Source organism: Chrysoperla carnea, chromosome 1 (genome assembly GCF_905475395.1).
Source record: "Chrysoperla carnea chromosome 1, inChrCarn1.1, whole genome shotgun sequence".
Taxonomy (NCBI): Eukaryota; Metazoa; Arthropoda; class Insecta; order Neuroptera; family Chrysopidae; genus Chrysoperla; species Chrysoperla carnea.
This window is the reverse complement of record NC_058337.1, coordinates 16,680,379-16,701,414: the sequence shown is the minus strand read 5'-3', so window position 1 is coordinate 16,701,414 and position 21,036 is coordinate 16,680,379. Positions and strand designations below refer to the sequence as shown.

At 29.3% G+C, this 21,036-nt stretch overlaps 1 protein-coding gene across 1 annotated transcript in view; it reads right to left on the bottom strand.

The window, feature by feature from the left end:
* The window catches only part of LOC123290866, an 87,246-nt gene extending 68,279 nt beyond the window's left edge, over positions 1-18,967 (bottom strand). The window contains exon 1 of the mRNA XM_044871213.1: positions 18,923-18,967. The gene's annotated coding sequence lies outside the window, so the exon portion shown is untranslated. The remainder of the gene's footprint in view (positions 1-18,922) is intronic.
* Positions 18,968-21,036: the final 2,069 nt, after the last annotated feature.

Here is a 21,036-nt window from a genome sequence, read left to right as displayed (position 1 = left end):
TTCTATCACATTACACATACATACATGTCACACATATATAACTGATATACCCATATAATACACACTATACAATTTACGCCTAATTTGCGCCCTCACGTGTAAACAGTGATGTTTACGAAAAAATATTTCAAACAAAAGTTGTTTATTTTTTGATAAGGAAGATTTTGTATATTTTAACTCTTGTTCTATCTCTAACGGTTTACAAGATGGGTCCTACGAATCGACAAAGGTCAATTTCGACGAAAATGCATTAATATTTAATCGAAGCACTTGATATATGCAATAAAGATGCGTTTCCGAAGGGCTACAAAATGCTTCGCGTTCTTTCAATTTTGGATGTGATAACAGCGACGAATGAACGCCCCTTTTCAACTTTGCATCAAAACATACCTTAGGTATACAATGTCTGAAGAAACGGGTTAAACCTCGCTTAATATACATTGTGGTGTAAAGATCGTTGCACACAGAGTTATGAAAAAAAATTTTTGTATCTTGCAGAATTAATTTATTGAAAAATAATGACTGAATATGATATTTTGGGCTAATTAAATGTTCTCTGACTCGAAAAAAGAATTTATTTTTTTTATTGACTCAATAACCTAACATGGCGAACGTAAGTTTGAACTCCTCCCTTGGATAATTTCTGCTCACGGGTCTGACAAGAACCGAATTAGAGTGGACCTTCAACCATGTGTTTACCGAATTAAAATTATTATACCATGCATATATGTAATATGCAAGGTATACTAAGCTTAGTCCCAAGTTTGTAACGCTTAAAAATATTAATGCTATGAACAAAATTTTGGTATAGGTGCTCATAAAATCACCTAATTAGTCCATTTTTGGTTGTCTGTCCGCCTGTCCGTCTGTCTGCCAACACGATAACTCAAAAACGGAAAAAGATATCAAGCTGAAATTTTTACAGCGTACTCAGGACCTAAAAAGTGAGATCAAGTTCGTAAATGAGCAACATAGATCAATTGAGTCTTGACATATGGGTCCGTAGGACCCATCTTGTAAACCGTTAGAGATAGAACAAGAGTTAAAATATACAAAATCTCCCTTATCAAAAAATAAACAACTTTTCTTTGAAATATTTTTTTGTAAACATCACTGTTTACACGTGAGGGCGCTAATTGTATAGTGTGTATTATATGGGTATATCAGTTATATATGTGTGACATGTATGTATGTCTAATGTGATAGAGTAATCAACACTGTCTATGCATGATATTTCAACAATTAACTCAGTCAATTGTTTGTTTTCACTTGTTTTTTTATTATGTTATGTAAAATATGGTCAAAACTACATTTAATAAAAACATCAAAACAAATTTGTAAACGTTAATTTTTTACAGATATTTCGTGGTCAATCATATACTACCGTATTTGCAATAAAATTAGCTTTATTTAGATATACAGATATTTCAGAAATCTATGAAAATAAGACCAGTGTTAAAAAAGCCTACTTTTGAAGTCATTTATTTATTTAAATAATCGGCATCTCCCTCTAAAATTTTCAAAATTGATTTAGACTTAGTCCAACTTCATATAAACAAAAATCAAGACATCCAAAAAAGCTCTGGCGCTCATACATCCTTTAGTAAAAAAAAAATTTAATTTAGATATTATGAAACACGCAGCCATTTATAACAGATTTAATTTATGTATTATGGGTAAAAAAATATAAGACTATTAACGTTAATATATATAACGAAAAAAACATGGGCATATATAAGATAATGTCTTTCAAAACAAAAATTTGGAATATTGAATTTTTTTAATTTAAAAGTTTTCAACTTTTAAACTCATTTATCACCATCATAATATTCGAGCAAGCATTATAAGAATCAGTTACACTAAAATTTCGAACAAAATAATAAGGTTCAGAATAAAAAAATGTAACGATATTTAAATTTGACGACGTGATATTTTATACAGTGTATATCCTATGACTTCACCCAACTTTATAATCAAATATCGTCCGACAACCTTTCCTCCTTTAAGTTCTTTAGAACTAACATCGAATAAAACAAAATGACGCATATCCATCATTCGAATCAGTAAAATCCTATAAAATAGAAAAAGTTTTATACATTGTTTTTCGCCGAATTGTATAATTTTCCGGACAACGAAAGACTGTGCTTATTAGCTGATACCAAGCATTCGATCTGTATTTATTTATACCAAAGGATTATCGATAAAACCAAAATAACTTTTGAAATTATTTGGTCCTTTTATTATCATCAAATATAATCATTATACCAATTTTTTTTTTCGGAAAATTTTCGTACAAAATTTGGATCTTTACCATACACCACGAACATTTAAAAAAATAAACGGTCAAATTTCAACGGCTCATCTCTTCTGAAGTTATGATCTTTTATCTTTAGTTCCAGCGAGCAAATTTCATTTTTATTAGTTTTCCGGATTCAAAGGGAAACCAACGGGACCCCATTTATAAGACCCCCCCTGTCTGTATGCCTGTTTGTCTGTCTGCCTGTCAGCGGGCTGTATCTCACAAACCGCAATGGTCAGACAGCTTTTGACATAGTTTGTATTACTATACCAAAAAAAAAAAAAGAATAGGTCATGTGCGGGTTTCGCTTCCGTTCCCGAAGGTATTCTGTATTTTTTTAAGTATTTAATAGCAAGTGAGACTGTATAAGAACAGTCTCTATTAAATTACCTTTTGAAGTATTTTGAAGGTCGTTGCCAATTTTTTTGTTTTTTTCGGGTACGGAATCCAAAAATTGCAAATAAACTTGCAATTGAATTACCTTTCAAACGAAGTCAAAAAAATTAAAAATCGGCTCATCCGTTTAGGCGTTACGATTCCACAGACAAACAGATACACACACACATAGCGGTCAAACTTATAACACCCCCTTTTTTAGTTTGGGGGTTTAAAAGTACATAATGTACTCTATTTGTATGATAGTACGAAACACTTTGTGAGAGAGTCCGGCTCGCACTTGATCGAATTATTTATATAGTTTTCAGTATATGAATGTATGTATGGATGGATATTTCGATGCTTTGTATTATTAAATCACGCCATAGCTGAGAAATCGATTGTGATGATATAAAACATTGATGTAACTCAAGGCTTGGCATAATAAATGAAACATAATATATCGGCGACAGGATAAGAGACACATTGTTTCATTATTAACACATGCTAAGAGATTGAATTTTCAACAACAAAAAAATCCTTTCTTATTACTTATCTTAATTCATTCAAATTATATTTGAAAAGGGGGTGAACTTTGCATCAAATCCGATATTTTTGTGATTTTATATGTTCTTTAAAATTTAAAGGCAATGTTAAATCCAAGTTTTTGACTTCGGTCAACGATCGGATCATGCCGAAAAGTAACTCCCTATCTTTTATAGTTTTGGAGAAAATGAACACCAAAATTTTGTCCTAATTTGCATCTTCACTGGTAAACAGAGATGGTACACTTTTTATATTTAAACTTTTGTTCTATCCATAACGGATTACAATACCTAATTGACCTGTGTTGCTCATTTTAACAAAATGAAATTTTGCGAAAAATCGTATAACTTGAAAAATAGACTTTGAAAACCACTATCTCTGAAACTATCGGCCCTATAAAATCCTGCATTATCTCAAAGTGTTGCAATTTTAACCTTCTTTAAAAATAAATACAACAGTTTCTGATTAAAAAACCAGTCCTGCCAGGTTAAAATCGGCAAAAACTGAAATCAAAATTTTCGAGGTTTTTCTTCTTTTTCGGCACTATCCGGTCATTTTTCCAGGTCGCAAGCTTGGATTTAACATTGAGTTTACCTTGTTAGCAACAAATCAAAAAAAAAAAAACAAACAAACAAACAAACAAAACCAAAAATACCTGACTTGATTTAAGGTCCAATGTCTAATTTTATTGAATCCTCTAGTAACTGTCCAAATGTCTTTATTCTAGGTTTATTGATTTCGTCTCTACATTAATGATCATACCGATTCTCTCTTAACCTCTCTATATAATAAGTATAGAAATACAGATATAGATTAAAGTATACTAAGCTCATATAAAAACAATAACAACATACAAAAAGACATACAAATTTCAAACAAGTTTTACTCGATTCCTGTGAAAAACACGAAAAATTTAGATAGTATTTTTTTTATAGAAATAGTACAGGTGATGGAATAAAATTGATCTTCATCCATCTGATAACCAGATGACACATATTTTTTATGAAATTTTATTGATTTATAAACGCCCCTATGATGGTTTATCTATGGAAAAGAAAAAACTTATTTAATTAAATTAATTTTCATTAAGTTTTCCATGAACGATTTTTGCAGGCAAGCCTATACAATTATTTTCGTAATTCAATTATCTCCCTTCTGATAAAATATATATCTAGTTGAAATTTTTAAAGCATACTTAACAGGAAATAAACAGTGAGTTTCAGTGAATGAGCAGCATAAGTAAACCTTGAATTCTTGTAAACCGTTAGAGATAGAACAAAAGTTTTAGTGTAAAAACTGTACCTTATTATATAAACAACTTTAGTTCGAAACTTTTTTTCGCTAACAACGTTGTTTACCCGTGAGGACGAGAATTAGGACAAAACTTTGGTGTCCACTTTTTTTTAAAACTATAAAACAGACTTGAAATTTGCAAGAAGCTTCAACTAGTGGTCCTGTGAAAGATTCTCGAAACGAAAAAAAATCAAAATAAACTTTTGAAAACCAAAACAAACGGCGAACGAGAGGCCGTCCATGATGGTGTTGATTTTTTTAAACTTTTCTAATTTATTGAAAATAATACAAACACTCACATTCAACACTTTCTATATAGGTTATTTTAACAATTAGCTCAGTTAATTGTTTGCTTTCACTTGTATACTTTGTTTTTATAATTTAAAAACAACTTTGTTCTTTTTGTTTAGTCCCAAGTTTGTAACGCTTAAAAATATTGATGTTACGAACAAAATTTTGGTATAGGTGTTCTTAAAATCCGTTTCTGGTTGTCCGCTCATCTGTCCGTCCATTTCTCTGTCGACACGATAACTCAAAAACCATTAGAATATAGCTGAAATTTTTATAGCATGTTCAGGACGTAAAAGTGAGGTCGAATTCGTAAATGAGCAGCATAGGTCAGTTGGGTTTTGGGTCCGTAGCTCCCATCTAGTAAACTGTAAGAGGTATAACAAAAGTTAAAGGTTAAAAAATGTTCCTTATAAAAAAATAAACAACTTTGTAAGAAAAATTATTTCGAAAACTTAAAAATTATTTCGACTGTTTGTCCGTGAGGGTCTAAATTAGGTTTGAAAATTATATATGCATTGTAACGTATCAAGTATACACTTATCTATGCACGTATCTTTTGGTTTGTCCACTGAGGAAGTGCGAAGAAAGATGCTCCTATTACCATGTGTTTAAGAGTCACTATCTTTCATTACTTACATGACGTAAAAAACAAGCGATTGCGTTATCACCACTGTCTATACATGGTACTTCAAGAATTAACTCAGCCATTTGTTTGTTTTCACTTGTTTTAAGTTTACTACAAATAATTCAGTCAATACAAATATGTGAAACAATTAATTAATATCGTGTTATATTCTAACATCGTATTCTAACGGCAATGTCTTCGGACATGGCAAAATCGGTAAAATTAAAAGTACCAAAATAATGATAAGTCGTAATAGCATCGAAATAAAATTGGATACGTAAATCAATCGTCAGTGTTAATTATAATTAACGTGAAAAGAAACAAGTCTTGCTTCGTGATTTTTACACTTGAATAATTCAACGTTATTGGCTTGCAATGCCTTTTATCAACCGTTAACTTGGCTGCTCATTCGTCGTAATGAATTAAATTAAAGTGTTCTTATCATGCGTATATATAAATTCGTCGTTTTATTTATCCCCTTAAAGTTTATTTATTGATTGATCTTTTGTGTTCATTAGCGTTTTGAGCACAGTCTATAAGGAAATTTATATAATTTAGAACAGTGCGAATGTAACTAAAATCTTAAAAATATTATTTATTACAATATTTTTTTAAACCGATTTCCTAGGTGCTATTATTATTTTGTGAAACTTTTTTACCTCATATACCTCATATATAAAATATATCAGAGTGTATTAAGATGTTTAGCCCCAAGTTTGTGTCGCCTAGAAATATTGATGCTACATACAAAATTTTTGTATATGTGTTCATAAAATTACCTAATTAGCTTGTTTCCATTTGTCCGTCTGTGTTTCGTCACCGCCGATAACTCAAAAACTAAAAGAGATATTGAGCCGAAATTTTTAATTATATTTATAGCGTAGCTACTCTTTGAATTCATAAATGAGTAACATAGACCCATTGGGTTTTGAGTCCGTAAGGCCCATTTTGTAGAAAGAAATTTTAAATGTAAATATTGTTTCTTATGAAAAATATTCTTCAGAAAGTATCTATATTTTCCCGTGAGGGTCAAAATTTTAGTTTCTAATTTCTCGAAAATTATAAAATATAAAGAGTTGAAAACTTTTAGGTTGCTTCAAGTCTTTGATTCTAGTTTCATACTAAACATATCCGATTATTAAAGTGGTCAAAAAAGTCAATTTTCGAAGAATTTCATTTGTTTAGAAATTAGTTTCCAAAGCATTCAAATTCCTAGAAACATTTTCGAATTCATGAATATTTTTGTTTTTATACTAATCTTAGTTATAAATAATACAAGAACTAATATTCAACCCTGTCTATATCGGGTGTTTCAACAATTAATCCAGTCAATTGTCTATTTTCACTTGTTTTAATAAAATTTAAAATAAAATGACTTGAATAAAATATGTGGATAAATACAAAATATGTGCAAATATTTTGAGCTTGAAAGCGTCATCAAAAATGTGTTGTAAATATTTTATGTTAATAATTTTTCGTCAATATGGAATTTAAAATGAGTTAAATTATGATAATCACTAAAAGTCTTTAGTTAGAGGAATATCATCGCATATATCACATGTAATAAAACTGTAATCTGTGAATATCATACATATTAAGCTAAAATTTAAAATTTTAAATATTTCTATTTAATCTCTTATTTTTTAAAGCTCCACCCATTTCATTGCGATATTTCATAAAATTTCCCTACACCAATAGTAAATATTTTTTTGAAAAACCCCAAGGAAAAAGGTTTTTGAACGAATGCCCCTAGCATCATGGTATCCCTATCCCTATATATTATAAATATCAAAGTAAGATTTGATGTTTGTTTGTGATGGTTTTAGGCCAAATCTATTGAATGGATTTGAATGAAACTATAGAATAATATAGCTGATACATGAGAATAGTACATGAGCTACAATTTATGAACATATATAAACAAATAATAAAAAAATTAAATTTTGTCTATGATTTTTCACTACGCCATCTGTGAGCATCATTTTGAACCATAAATTAAATATTACTGTAAAAATGGTGAATGAGATACAATTTATGGCCACCTGTTCTGATACGCTCAATCTGTAAATATATTTTACCTGTGTAAAACAATCCCTACCGATATTTCGAGTGTTATGGAAGGGGGATAAGTAAGAACAACAGTAGTGGAGGTTATAACGCGGTGGTCTCTTACTTTTAAGCCCAGCGAAGCGATTGGGTGTCAAGCTAGCCACAAATACTTTATTCAAAAATTTTACAAATCGATACTGCCAGCACAAATCAGCCACTAATAATAAAGAAACTGATATATCTTTAAAAACTATATATTCACCCATGCACCTTTTATATAGCGAGTGGAGAATATCTGGTACATAGTTTCTAATGAAAATAATTATAGTTTCGAAGAATAGTATTCTAGGTATATAAATTGCAGGGAGTATTTATACGATATAAATATAAAAAACTTAAAATTACTAGTGATTTGAAAAGGAAATGGAAACTGCCAGTTGGTTGTTTGTACCAAAAACATAAAAATAAAATGCATTAAAAAATAGTATCATCAATTTTCATTTATGAAATCCAATTATGTTTTATTTACAGTTTATTTGCACCTTTCGTTCAGTATAAAGTTGAACAAACTTTTAATAAGCAAGCAATTATCAAATGTTATTGAGTTTTCCAGCTAAAAGATACGATATCTTGAGCTTTTAATAAGAACCCATATCGTCGTTGAAACCTGTTGTTCCCACATCAATTCACATCAGCGGTTTTTAGATACTTACTAAAATTCCTTACTTTTTTTTTCAAAGAATCAAAATTGTATTCTTATTTATCATACTTTCACTTACCTAAAAAGTAACAATATGAACTGAAAAAATTTATTCTGGCAAAGAAACTGCTATTCGATCTTAAATCAAATGAATTCGATAAAAATGGTTTATATTTATGCCATTATGGCGCTGAAATTTTAATTGAAAAACCAAATTACATCCACCACGAGAGGTCAATGTATATCTAAGTAAAGTGTGTTTTATTTTGAAGCTTAGACATTGAATTTTTTCTTCTTTTTGAACAAAATATTTTGAAATGGACCTATTTATGTTCGTTTAATATTTTGAAAATGGTCAATCATTATATCAGTCATCAAATTATTATTTAGCTTATTACTTGTATAACGCACATTATGGAAAGTAAAATGTTGTTTAAGCCCAAATTTGCAATGTGTATTAACCCATAGTATTCAATACTGACCGTATGACTGCTGCCCATTGGTATAGTTCTCTAAATAGTTGAAAAACCCCTTAAAAACCCGCTAAAAAAGTAGTGAATGCAATTATACTTGAATATATTACGAAATGTTTATTACAAATTCCTAATAGTTATGCTTATTCTCAGAAACAAATCAATTCGGATACGAAAACCTCCAAAACTTTTGCAATATATTACCACAAATTATCATGAATTGTAGTGGACAGATATTTTATTAATTTCAACTTTCAACTTTCAGTTTATTAATTTTAAAAACGGTAACTATTGTATAATTATTAACAATTAATTTAACTTTATCTTATATCTTCTCATTCATATATTTCACCTTCGTACATAAGAAAAAAATCTTGGCTTATTATTTATAACATTATTTATGATAATGATAAAGACTTCAATTTTACTAAAACTAACCATGTCAAATTCAATGTTGCAGAGCATTAAATTTTGTTTATATTCGAGGTTAAAAAGCTACAAATCAATTAGAAAAACTGGAAAACTTCGAGATCAACTCGAAAAACTTGAAATTTTCAACGCTACTTAAAGTATATTACTACAAGTATTTGAAGCCACCTACAAGTTTTCAACCATATCTTTTATAGTTTTAGAGAAAATAGAAACTTATATTCTAGCCTTATTTGCACTCTCACGGGTAAACAACAACAAAAATGTTTCGAACAAAAGTTGTATATTTTTTTTAAAAGAAACATTTTTTATAATTAAACCTTTCTTCTATTACGGTTTCTTACGGCTTATATGATGCCGTATATATATTTCATATATACAATTAGGCATAACAATAAAAATAAAATAAAAATATATGACAAATCACAATATAAAATTTTTTTTTGAGAAAATAGATTCAACTTCAAAAAAATTAACAAAAAATTAAAAGTTTAACTACTACCCTGCATTTTTAAGGAGAACGAGAAGAGAGGTTAAGAAAGAGACAGATGCTTATGGAAAAAAAATTGAGTTAATGTTTTAACAGATTGACTTTTTTAAAAACTCGCTTTGGAAGAGTTATAATACGGTATGTTCCATGTGTCCGTAGAAAAAATATAGTTGTTCAATTATGCTCAAATATTGAAAATGGGATATCTTAAAAAGACGTGGAATTTTATTTTGAGCTTCAGAGTCAGCTAAATATAAACTCGAGTTCATAACTGATAAGAGATAGAAAACCAATTTAAATTCGATAAATATTCCTTTTAAAATAACTAACAATCTTGTTAGCAATAAAATTAAACAATTTAATCTCGAAAAACTGTAACCTCAGCCATCCCAACTTTATCCTTCAAGTACGCTATCTGTTGAGATGCATGGATACTAAATTATTAATGCTATGAAAATAATTTATGATATCAATACGTTTTGAAAATCAAAATTACTCCGCATTGGAATACGAGAAATTAGCTCCATATACTGGCTCCTAAACTGACCATATTAAACAAGTGATATTTACCAAATTTTGAAAACCTTCGACAAATTTTTCGTGTACGGAAACATATCAAATAACACTCTCCTTTAAATTACCGTTTTTTAAAACCTTTTCAAAACTGAACCGATTTTGAAAACCATTGTCAATTTTTTAGTTTTTTGGGTACGGAACCCTAAACTTGTACTTTAAATACAGCTAAGAACACTCTCCATTAAATTCCTATCCTTACCAAAGAGTCTAAATGGCCGAGCGGTCTAAGGCGCTAGTTTTAGAACGTAGGATTATTTAGATTTAGGTTGCGGGTTCGAAACCAGGCAGCGGCAGTGTGAACAGTGTGTCGTCGCTTGGATAAGAACGAAGTAACCGACTCCACCCACATCAAAAATGCAATTGTATATGTTTGTAATTGATTAAATAAAGATTAACAAATAATGATGTGGGTGGCCTCTGTGATTAGGCATGCGTCACAAAAACGGAGGTTAAACCCCCATTATTATTATTATTATTATTAAATTACCTATCCAACGAAACAAAAAAATACGGAAACATATCAAATAACACTCCTCTCTAAATTACCGTTTTGTAAAACCTTTTCAAAACTGAACCGATTTTGAAAACCATCGTCAATTTTTTAGTTTTTTGGGTACGGACCCCTAAACTTGCACTTTAAATACAGCTAAGAACACTCTCCATTAAATTACCTATCCAACGAAACAAAAACATAAAAATCAGTTCATCCATTTAGGCGCTGCGATGCCACAGACAGGCAGACACCCTTTTTTTTAAATTAAGGGGTTAAAAATAAATTTTAATATTAGCTGATTTTTAGATTAAACTTGCTCCTAAAGCAGGAATAAGAAAAACAATGAAAAGACTAATCGTAAATCGTGTTTATGGTAGAAATACAAGATTATAAATATAAATACTCAATAATCATATACTATAACAAAGTATAGATGCGACGAATATAAAAAGATTTTAATAAAAAATCGACTCTAATTTACATAATGCTGTATGTAACGACATTCTGCGACCGACCCCTATTTTGACCGAGTTATCATATCATGTGGAATAAACTATACGTTTGAAGAATTTAAATAAACAACGCTTCCAATCCAATTTACGTTCGTATTCTACTGACTGACATATGAATATAGGTTTATAAACGTGTGTAGATATTTATGTTTGTATGTATATATTTTTATGCACATAGATGTTAGTTTCAATAATTTCAATTTGTTGGAGTTTATGGAGATGTATATTTTAGTCAATTTTTATTTGTATAAATTTACTAAACATTCCCGAACATAAATTTTCTTTTTTATTACTCCCAAAAAAAGAACTTATTAGACAGACATATTGATCCACAAACTTGAGTGAATTATTATAATACCACAAATAAGTAGTAGTCTAGTCAGTCAAGTTCAAATTGGTGAAATATAGAAATAATGGTCGTAAAAAAACGTAAGATTGCTCGTTGGATTCGGAATGATGTCTTGAAAAATTTTTCGGAAGCATAAGAATTGCATAAGTTATAAACAATTAAACATAAAAAAATAGGTATTTCGTTTTTCGTCAATATCGCATAAAATATTAATATTTAAGAAATTTTAAAAAAAGATTCTCAAAGAGGAGGAAATTTCCAATAAAAACTTCCACTCCCGGAAATCTATCTCCATTATTAATAATTTTAATTTTACGCTGAAAATAGGTCTTTCTGTATCATTTTTAGATTGTTGTTCTATCGTCAAAAACGAGTATCTCACACTTAATAATTTCTTTAAGGTATTGAATATTAACTTAAAAATTTGAAAAGTGATAGTGTATTGCGAATACCTACTTTAAAGATTAATTATCGTTGGAAATTTATCTTAAAGTTGATTTTTCAACAAGGTAGGCAATTGTTTATAAACAAAATGCGTGCGATACATGGACAGTGTCAACTGCTGCTAAAAAATTACTAGCTGCAATAAAAATGTGGTTCCTGCGCCTTTCCCAGCGGATATCATGAACCCAACGAATATCAAACGAACGTGTTCTACAAAAAGCTGGTGTAGGCCGTGAACTGATAAAGACTTTAAGATTTCGTTTGTTAATCAAACATAGTACTTCATTAATTGATTAATTATTTCTGTAACTATAATTCACGAATATTTGTCCCCAAGATATCGTAATACATTTTACTTTACTTAAGTATTACTAAAGTATATACTTACCAAAAGTAGGTATTATTAAACTATATACTTTACTAAAGTATAGACATATATACCACAGTGTTTCTTAAGACCCATACGACCAGAGAAAAGGTCATTTGAACAATTATACTTCCCAGTTAATACAAGTGAAATTTACTAAATTTAAAAACTTCCGGCAAATTTTCAAACAAAAAAGAAAATTAAGACCGTTTCAACAGTTTAGGAGATACGATGCCCTCACATCTCACCTGCCATGTCAATCGAACAACTTTAACTTTTCCCAGTTTTTCTTTGTCCAAAAATTTGGTGGTCGTTAGGTGTTATTGGTGGTTAGTCTAACTAAGAGGTTAAGGATCAAAATAGCCAAACAAAATTCGCCAGATGGCCCAAATAGCTTTTAAAGAGGTCAATCGATGTGTAATCGTAAGGTAGTATCGAAATTATGGTCAAACGATCTTGGGCTAACAATCTCTTTTTATGATCGGACAATAACTTAGGAACAACAGAGAATCGCTAATGCTTGGAAACGATTTTGGTGATTAAAAACGATATGGAAAGGCATAGTTCTGGACTTGTGGTTTCTGATATTTACGTATGTTACCAAAATAAAACGTTTGAGTTTGCTAGTATAACATGGAAAGGAAAATATTAAAAATATGGCAAACTATATAAAATTTCGGTCACTCTAATTAATAAAACTGCATATGTATAAGATGTGACTGTGAAATTAAACGTCTAAAATGGAAGCTGACTGGATTTGTTGCTAGAGTCAGAGATGGCAGATTGTAGGTGGAGGGATGATCTTATTAGATATGTGGGTGATTCATGGATTATAGTGACTCAAGAAGCCAAATTAAGCTCGTTGAAGGATTTATTAGATCAGTAGGGTTTATTCCGCTTTAATGATATTTCTTATGGCTTAAAACTATAAAAAAGTGTATTTTGTTCGGAAAATACTTCTAAGAAAATACAGTGCAGGTAGTTACTTGCAAGATAAAATAAGTACCTGCTAAAAAGATTTGCATTTCCAATTAATAAACAATGTTTAATAAGTTTTAACCTGTCTTCATATCCGTATTAAAAACTGAATGATGTATGTACAATTCCCCCTGAAAATATGCAGGGATGTTACATGGTTTCGCTTAAATTCACTTGGGAATTAATCAGGTGCTGAACTAACGCAGAATATATTTTATACGGTTACTGGTTTATTAAAAGTTTTGAACAAATGCGTAAAACGACACGCACTTCATAGCTTTCATTTCTTTACTATATTTTTATTAAATATCTAATGATATTAGTTATTAATAACAAATGTAACATGAAATCAATTTATTTGGAAATATGGCCGTTACTCACCGGTTTCAGTCAATATAGCTTAAAATTACCACGGAATTATTAAAACAAAGAAACGATAGCTATGACGAGCGTTTTATTTAACGCATCAATACTTTTAATAATCCAATAGCCATATGAATTAGACTTATCGTTATTGCAACACGTAATACAAAAATGAACTTGATACAGTATGCCCCATTAATAACAAAGTGTTGTTTTTTTCAGGAAGTAATCTGCCATTAGAAAAGGGGAAGAATATGTCGTCGTCTGCAATAAGTTATTTTACACAAAATATTTTTAAGTTGTCATCCTCGTTTACGTTAGAATAATCTATATCCATCTATGATTATATACAAAGTAATGATAATGCGTTAAATAAAATAGTCGCATCTGTACACGGTATAAAGTTAACAGAAGGAAATAGAAATAAACAAAAGATTTAGGGAACGTCACGAAGTTTTCAAACTTCAAATCAGATCATTTCCTCAAAACCTCTACGAAAAAAGTTTTCAATATAAAAATTGTCGCGTTTTAGGCCAAAAATTTACTTAATTAATGATTCCTTTGAAATTTAATAAGCGTCTTAAATCATCAAATGAAGACAAGGGCAAAGCATCAAATCATGTCGTAAATAAAAATCTATCGCTTTTTTTGAAAAGCATGATTCCAACAACATATTTGGGGCTCTCAACCTTACCATGCACGCTACGGTTATATTGATAATTATATTGTAAGATCGAGCTAGCCCTCCGAAGGCGGGTGAAGCTCGATCATAATTATATTGATAGTTTTGTTCTCGAGATCACTGTGTAGTACTGCCCTTGTACGCTTATTCAATACCACATAGTTTAACTGTAAATTAAAATTAAGTTAGAATCTATGGCGCGTGCGTCTTTATTCTTTATTCATTTCAGCTTTGCTTTAGTTTAGGTAGAAGAGACCACTGGGAGGGTGACATGTAGCGGACATATTGGGTGGGAGTGATCTCTTCGAATGAAACTATCAATATAATTATGATCGAGCTTCACCCGCCTTCGGCGGGCTCACAATTATGTTTCAAGTTTCGTTCTCGAGATCAGTGTGTATTAAGTAAACAATAATATAGTTTAAATTCATAATAATGACAACAGGATGGTATTAACTCTGCAAAATTATATCGATGCGAAGATTATTCATGAACAATGACGGATTTTGCCGTGTCCAATAATTCGGCATGCGCAATTTTGCCAGGAAATTGTAGGCACGCATATATTTATAATATATTTTTGATACTGACATTAAAACGCGTAAAATGAAAACACAAAAAGCAAAGGGTTTCCGTGATTATGGGGAAACTTTGGCTCCTATCACTATTCAATTAGGTATGTCGGACTAAAAAACTTTGATCGGCCATATTTTTTCTGAATAAATATGATATCTTTCACAAAAATGATCTAAAAAAATCAGTGTTATAAGTTTGACCGCTACGTGTGTGTGTCTGTCTGTATGTATGTGGCATCATAGCGCCTAAGCGAATGAACCGATTTTAATTTCTTTGGTTTCATGTGTAAGGTATTTTAACGGAGAGTGTTTTTAGGTATGTTTCTAGTGCAAATTTGGTGTGCGCATTCGAAAAATTTGTTCGGGGTTTAAAAAATTTTGTAAATTTCACTTGTTTGTAAACCAAATAGTTTAGACAGTAATTTATAGCAAAAATACTCTAAAAGACCCAATAATAAACTACATATTATAGCTATTTGTTCAATTTGAAAAAAATAGTCTTTAGAGAAAAGAAACTTTCATTGGAAATTTTTTTTTCGAAAAGTGTCTATATTTCACAGAAGACATACGAAAAATAATTTTTGGATAAAACTTTTCAGTCCGTTCTTGCCCCACCTATACGGTTTTCCGGAAAAAAGTTTCGAACAAAAAAGTTACCCTATTATTCAATAACAACTTTCTAATTTGAAGTGTTCATCCATCTATTACCATTTATGGAATTTTTTTCATTGAGATTGAAAACCTAGGTCAGGTTTAATGCCTGCATAAGATGAACGCCTATAGACCCAACATTTTTTGCTTGAAGCATGTTTATCGATAAAACGTATTTTTCAAGTTTCAAGCATATGTCAACTTATAAAAAGCACCCTGTATATATAATATATATTAGTATATCTTAAGTTCAATGGACAAAAAACATCAAATGGCGTATTAGGGTTGCAAAAATGGTACACTATCAGAGTGTGGAGGACGGATGTATTTATTCAACAAAACATTTGATTGCAATTATTTCTCAAATTACCCAAATTTCCAAATTATTTACACGAAGACGTTTACAATGAAGGTTAAAACAATAAATGTTTATTTTCCCCATTAATCAAGTAAAACGCTTAAAAAAATTTGGATACACTTTTGGATGCTTTTTCAATTTGAGAATCGTCTGTAACCACAACAAAATAAAAAATCTAAAAGTTGTATTTCTTTCAGTACCATCTGGTTAACCAAGACTTTTAAAATACAAAATGCAAAATTGTTCGTCATAACCAAATCTACAAATTATGTTTGAAAAATAAAATAATAGCAGAAATCTTGGACAAAATTTGATTTTACTCATGTTCATTGGGTTTCAAACATTTGAATAAATTAATACAAATTAGGCTTTCCGTTTGAATAAGAAAGCATGCATTTTTACTCTAATCTATTAATTTATAAAATATTGCATTTTTCAAAAAAGAAAAAAAAACGACGGGTTAGAGCGAAAGTAATTTGGAGGGGTAAATAGAATTTTCTCATAAGTATCATGATTTTTACTTTTTTTATCAAGAGTTTTCTTGGAAGTTTTCGAGATAGCATTTCCGTTCTATAATTTTGGTTTTTTTATTTGCACATTACATTCTCAATGGAAATAGTTTTTATAATTCACAGCCTTATCATAGTTCAAGTTGCGAATAGTTTAAGTACACAAACGCTCAACTCGTTAGAAAAAATTGAAATTGTTTGTTGTTTATCTAACACTCAGAAACCCACAAGAAACAAATTCATATAAGTATTACTTTAAAGAAAATTTTTAAGAATAAAGCCTGTTAAAAATTTAAAACTGAATATAGTTCAATTTTTGAAACTGCTTTTGGCACCTTGTGCACTTTTTGGGTGAACAAAAATCATGGAACTCGTGTCACCGGAGCTTGTAATTGAAACGGATGGAGAGATTTTGATGAAATTATTGGTGTGTGTTCAAGTGGATTCGAAGATGGTATAGATTTACAATTCGGTCCACTACAAAATGTTTTTGAGGGTGCTACAATAAAAAAAAACCCCATGAAATAAATGGTGGAAACGCATATAAATTATATAATACATTGCATCTTACTATTCTAATATTTTTATATGCGCTCCCACCATATTTATCAAGAATTGTGAACAGCTAGACAGAATTGAATAGTATTGAGATACTATTTACTATAATTCAGATATTGTGAATAGGCATTTATTAGAGATATAAACGAACTCAACAATTTCCACTGCCGAAGGTTCCAACCAAGCTGTCCAACCATTTCCGTCGTCAGTCCCCATGACAGACTATCTTCTTTTATTTATGTTTAACGTAATCCTTATATATCTTCTATAATAGTAGCTGTTTTTAGGGTTTCGTGTCCAAAGGGTTATATTCAGCGGGATTCTATTACTAAGACTCTTGTCGGGGGGTGTATGTCGTAAACCGCCATAGTGAAACAGCTGAAATTTCGACAGAGATCTGTACCATTTTTTGCCTTTACAATAGTATTTAACAAAAAGTATTATAGGGTTATATCTTCTACGATGGTACGTGCTATTTGTGAGCGAATCCAACTCACCCTTTATTAAATTATTATTTGTTAAATTCCCGAAATACCACAATCTGGTCTACGATAATGTGGTAATTTCTTTTTTTTGACAGGAGGTTCTAGATCTTTTCTCCACCTAAAATCATTGGTTTATATAGAAAAAAAAATATGCTCAGATGGCCATAGATAATGCAACCAATTAAAATTTATTAATTAAAGCCCTTAAAATTATTTTATAATTTCTCTAAATATATTTTAAAACAAATTTTTAACAGTATATATTAATAAACAGAAATTTGTACATAAAAATACAGTGATTGTATAAGTGCGCTTAAAACATTAATTTTTTGAATGTGCAAAGTTGTGTTCCATTCGTGTACTAATTTTGGATAATTTTGTTTGAATCTTATTTATTTAGACATTAACAAACATTCATAAATATTTTAAAAATTTTGGGGATATGAGTGGTTTTTTAAGAAACAATTAACGTAAACAATATTTTCATAATTTAATATATTTTTATTTGTTTTTTGTATACCACTTCTAATGCTTTAATACAGATTTCGAATTCGCTTCTGTCTGATTGGAGAAAAAGTTAAAAGCCACGCACTATTTTTTTCAATTTTGAACAAGTTATAGATAAGTTTTGCAAAGGTTTGTATTAATCTGATCTGATTTAAGATTAGCAGCGAAAATTGAATTTCAGAGTTAAGACAAAATCCTTATGTATGCAAGTTTTTATTACGAAATTTATTTACTTCACCATACAGTAGCCAGTATCGTAAATTTCTCATAATTGTTAAGCCTATTTCTATAATTAGATGTTACTGTTCTTACAAACAAAGAGGTCTTATAATAAAAATTAAATACAAAATGATTTTATATTTTTTAAATATTGAACCTCATGGTATAAATGATAAAAATTCCATGGTATCTAATAATTAAGGGCTTAAATTAAATAAAACACACTTTTAAGTATCACTCTTTGAATTGTTTCATCTCAAAAGTTACGAAGGTATAATAATTATTTTAGAAAACTGATAAAAATATTTTAAAATTCTATTTCAGAAACTGGATAATTCATAGTTTTTGAAAATTCAAGTAAAATTTTAATGAAGAATTTAATCTACATTACTCCAGAATTGCTCTAAATTAAGATAAATATACATTTTTTTTATAAATACTTAAAGCGAAACGAGAATATCAGAGTTTGTTTTTTGAGATTCTTTTACTCCATGAAATTGTATTAAAGAATAAAATTTTAAATTATTGAAAATATTGTTAAACACATTTCTAAAACATAATGTATAAATTTTGATAGACTTGAACAAGAAAATTTGGTGCGGGAATATTTTTTGAATAAAAAAAGACACACACACTCACAGAAAAAAAACAAACAAACACTTAAAAGAATGAACGAACACACGAACAGATTTATCCCAAACACGTCTCTGATTTTTTAGTACAAACCTCCATACTATTCCATTGTTGGGCATTGTATTTGGCAGCTTCAACGCTTCCTTTGGCACCCATGTTATAATTTTATTTTTACTTTTTAAATCTATAATTCTATAAAATATTCACAATTCCTCGATTTTTTTTTCTATACTTGTTTTATTTAAGTAAATCTATAAATTTTTTGTTAGAAATTAAATATATTTGTCGAATACTTAGAAAATATCACAACTCTTTTTCAATTTTGGTCACTAATTTTTTTCCTCAACTGAGCAAACTTATATTTGTTTTAATAAAAACAAAAATTTTAAGCCAATTAGACACACTGTTTAATAATAATAATAATAATAACAAAAATAATAATAAACGTTTTGGCACTTTTTTAAATAAGTTGGCATGCAATTATGAATTTAATTTAGTTTTTTTTTTCAACTTAAATTTAATTTACTTAAATTCTACGATATGTTTTTCTTTCGATTGTAATATTTTCAAACATAAACTTTGGCACATGTATTATTATTCATTAATTTAGTATCTAAAAAAGATGAAAAAGAACTTTCATTTTCAAAACACTAGAAAAAAAAAGTTAAAACACAGAAAAAAATAAATAAAAAATAAAAAAATCATTGACATACTTTGAGTATATCATCTGTTTTTCACCACAAGTTTCTTAAGAAAAAATGAGAAAAAAATTGAAAAAAAAAACGCCTTGGGAGAATTTGTTTCACTTCAAAGTTAACTTTGACATTGACTGAATAATGAAGCCCGTATAGAATTTATATTCGAGTGTTAAACAAAATTAACTGAAGATAATTAAAACAACACCATAAAAGTTCAAAATTTTGACACACGAATAATATTTAATTTTAGTTGTCAACCTATACGATTTTAAAAACACCAAAAAAAAAATTATTAATAAAAAGTCTTAAAATAGGTAATTTTTTAAAAATTAATTTTTTTAATTTATTTGCAACACTTTAATTTAAAACATAAATATAATATTTTGTGTTTGTTTTAATATTTGAGTTAGAAAAAGCCGCAAAATGACGCCCCAGAAAATCAATAATATTACATATATATATATATATATATATATATATATATATATATATATATATATATATATATATATATATATATATATATATATATATACATAAAATAGCGATTGTTAGTTCTTGAATGCAAGCACAACGAATGAGATACACAAACCGGTAACTGAATAGATGAGAGAGCTTTGTGAGCTGCGAGAGCATCCAGCAGTCCAGCAGCTCTATCGATACTAAAAGGTTCGTTCTATTCGTAATGGTTCAGTCACGACGCGTAGCGGCAACTTCATATAAGCACACATATCATCATACAATTTTCATGTGGTATAGAGTAATTCAGGGAAAACAGCATTCTACATTTTATAATAAACTCCGAAAAAAAGATAAACATATTGCTTCTACTCAGCGCGCGTTCTAGTACATTCTCTCATTTCGCATCCATACATCTAAACTATATGAATACATGTATTATATTATAATAAATATATATAGGTAGGTATGTATCTTTTATATACTCCAAAGAACGCTAGCCTAGTGTTATTTAGTGGAAAAATGATGATCAAATTGAGCGGGCTTATCATTTGTTTAGTTGTCCAATAATTGAATATGAAATTGAATGGGATAAATTTACGATTTATAGGGAATAATAAGTACTATTGGGTAATATTTCTGATATCGAAATTAACTCATGCTGTAAGACAAACGTAATGATCGCTAAGACATTCAGAGCCTAGAGCTCCTAGGAGCGGTCATAATAAAAATTAAGTCTGAGTGGACAGCAATATAAGTAGGCTTAATATAAGTAGTACTTTAGACAGCAATATAAGTAGTACTTTACAATGGTTAGAAAAAGAGGAAAGGTCGAAAATGAACAAAATTTTTAAACATTTTGGCAATTAAAAAAGGATACATATAATTTTATCTAATTTAAAAATTATGGCTGTCTTTACTACAAAACAATCGCAGTATAAATGGAAAAAAAAAAATTAAAAAAAATGATTGGATGTACATTGACCATCATCATCCATTACAAAAAAAAAAAATAACGTAGAAATCAGGGAAAAGTGAATAATACTCATA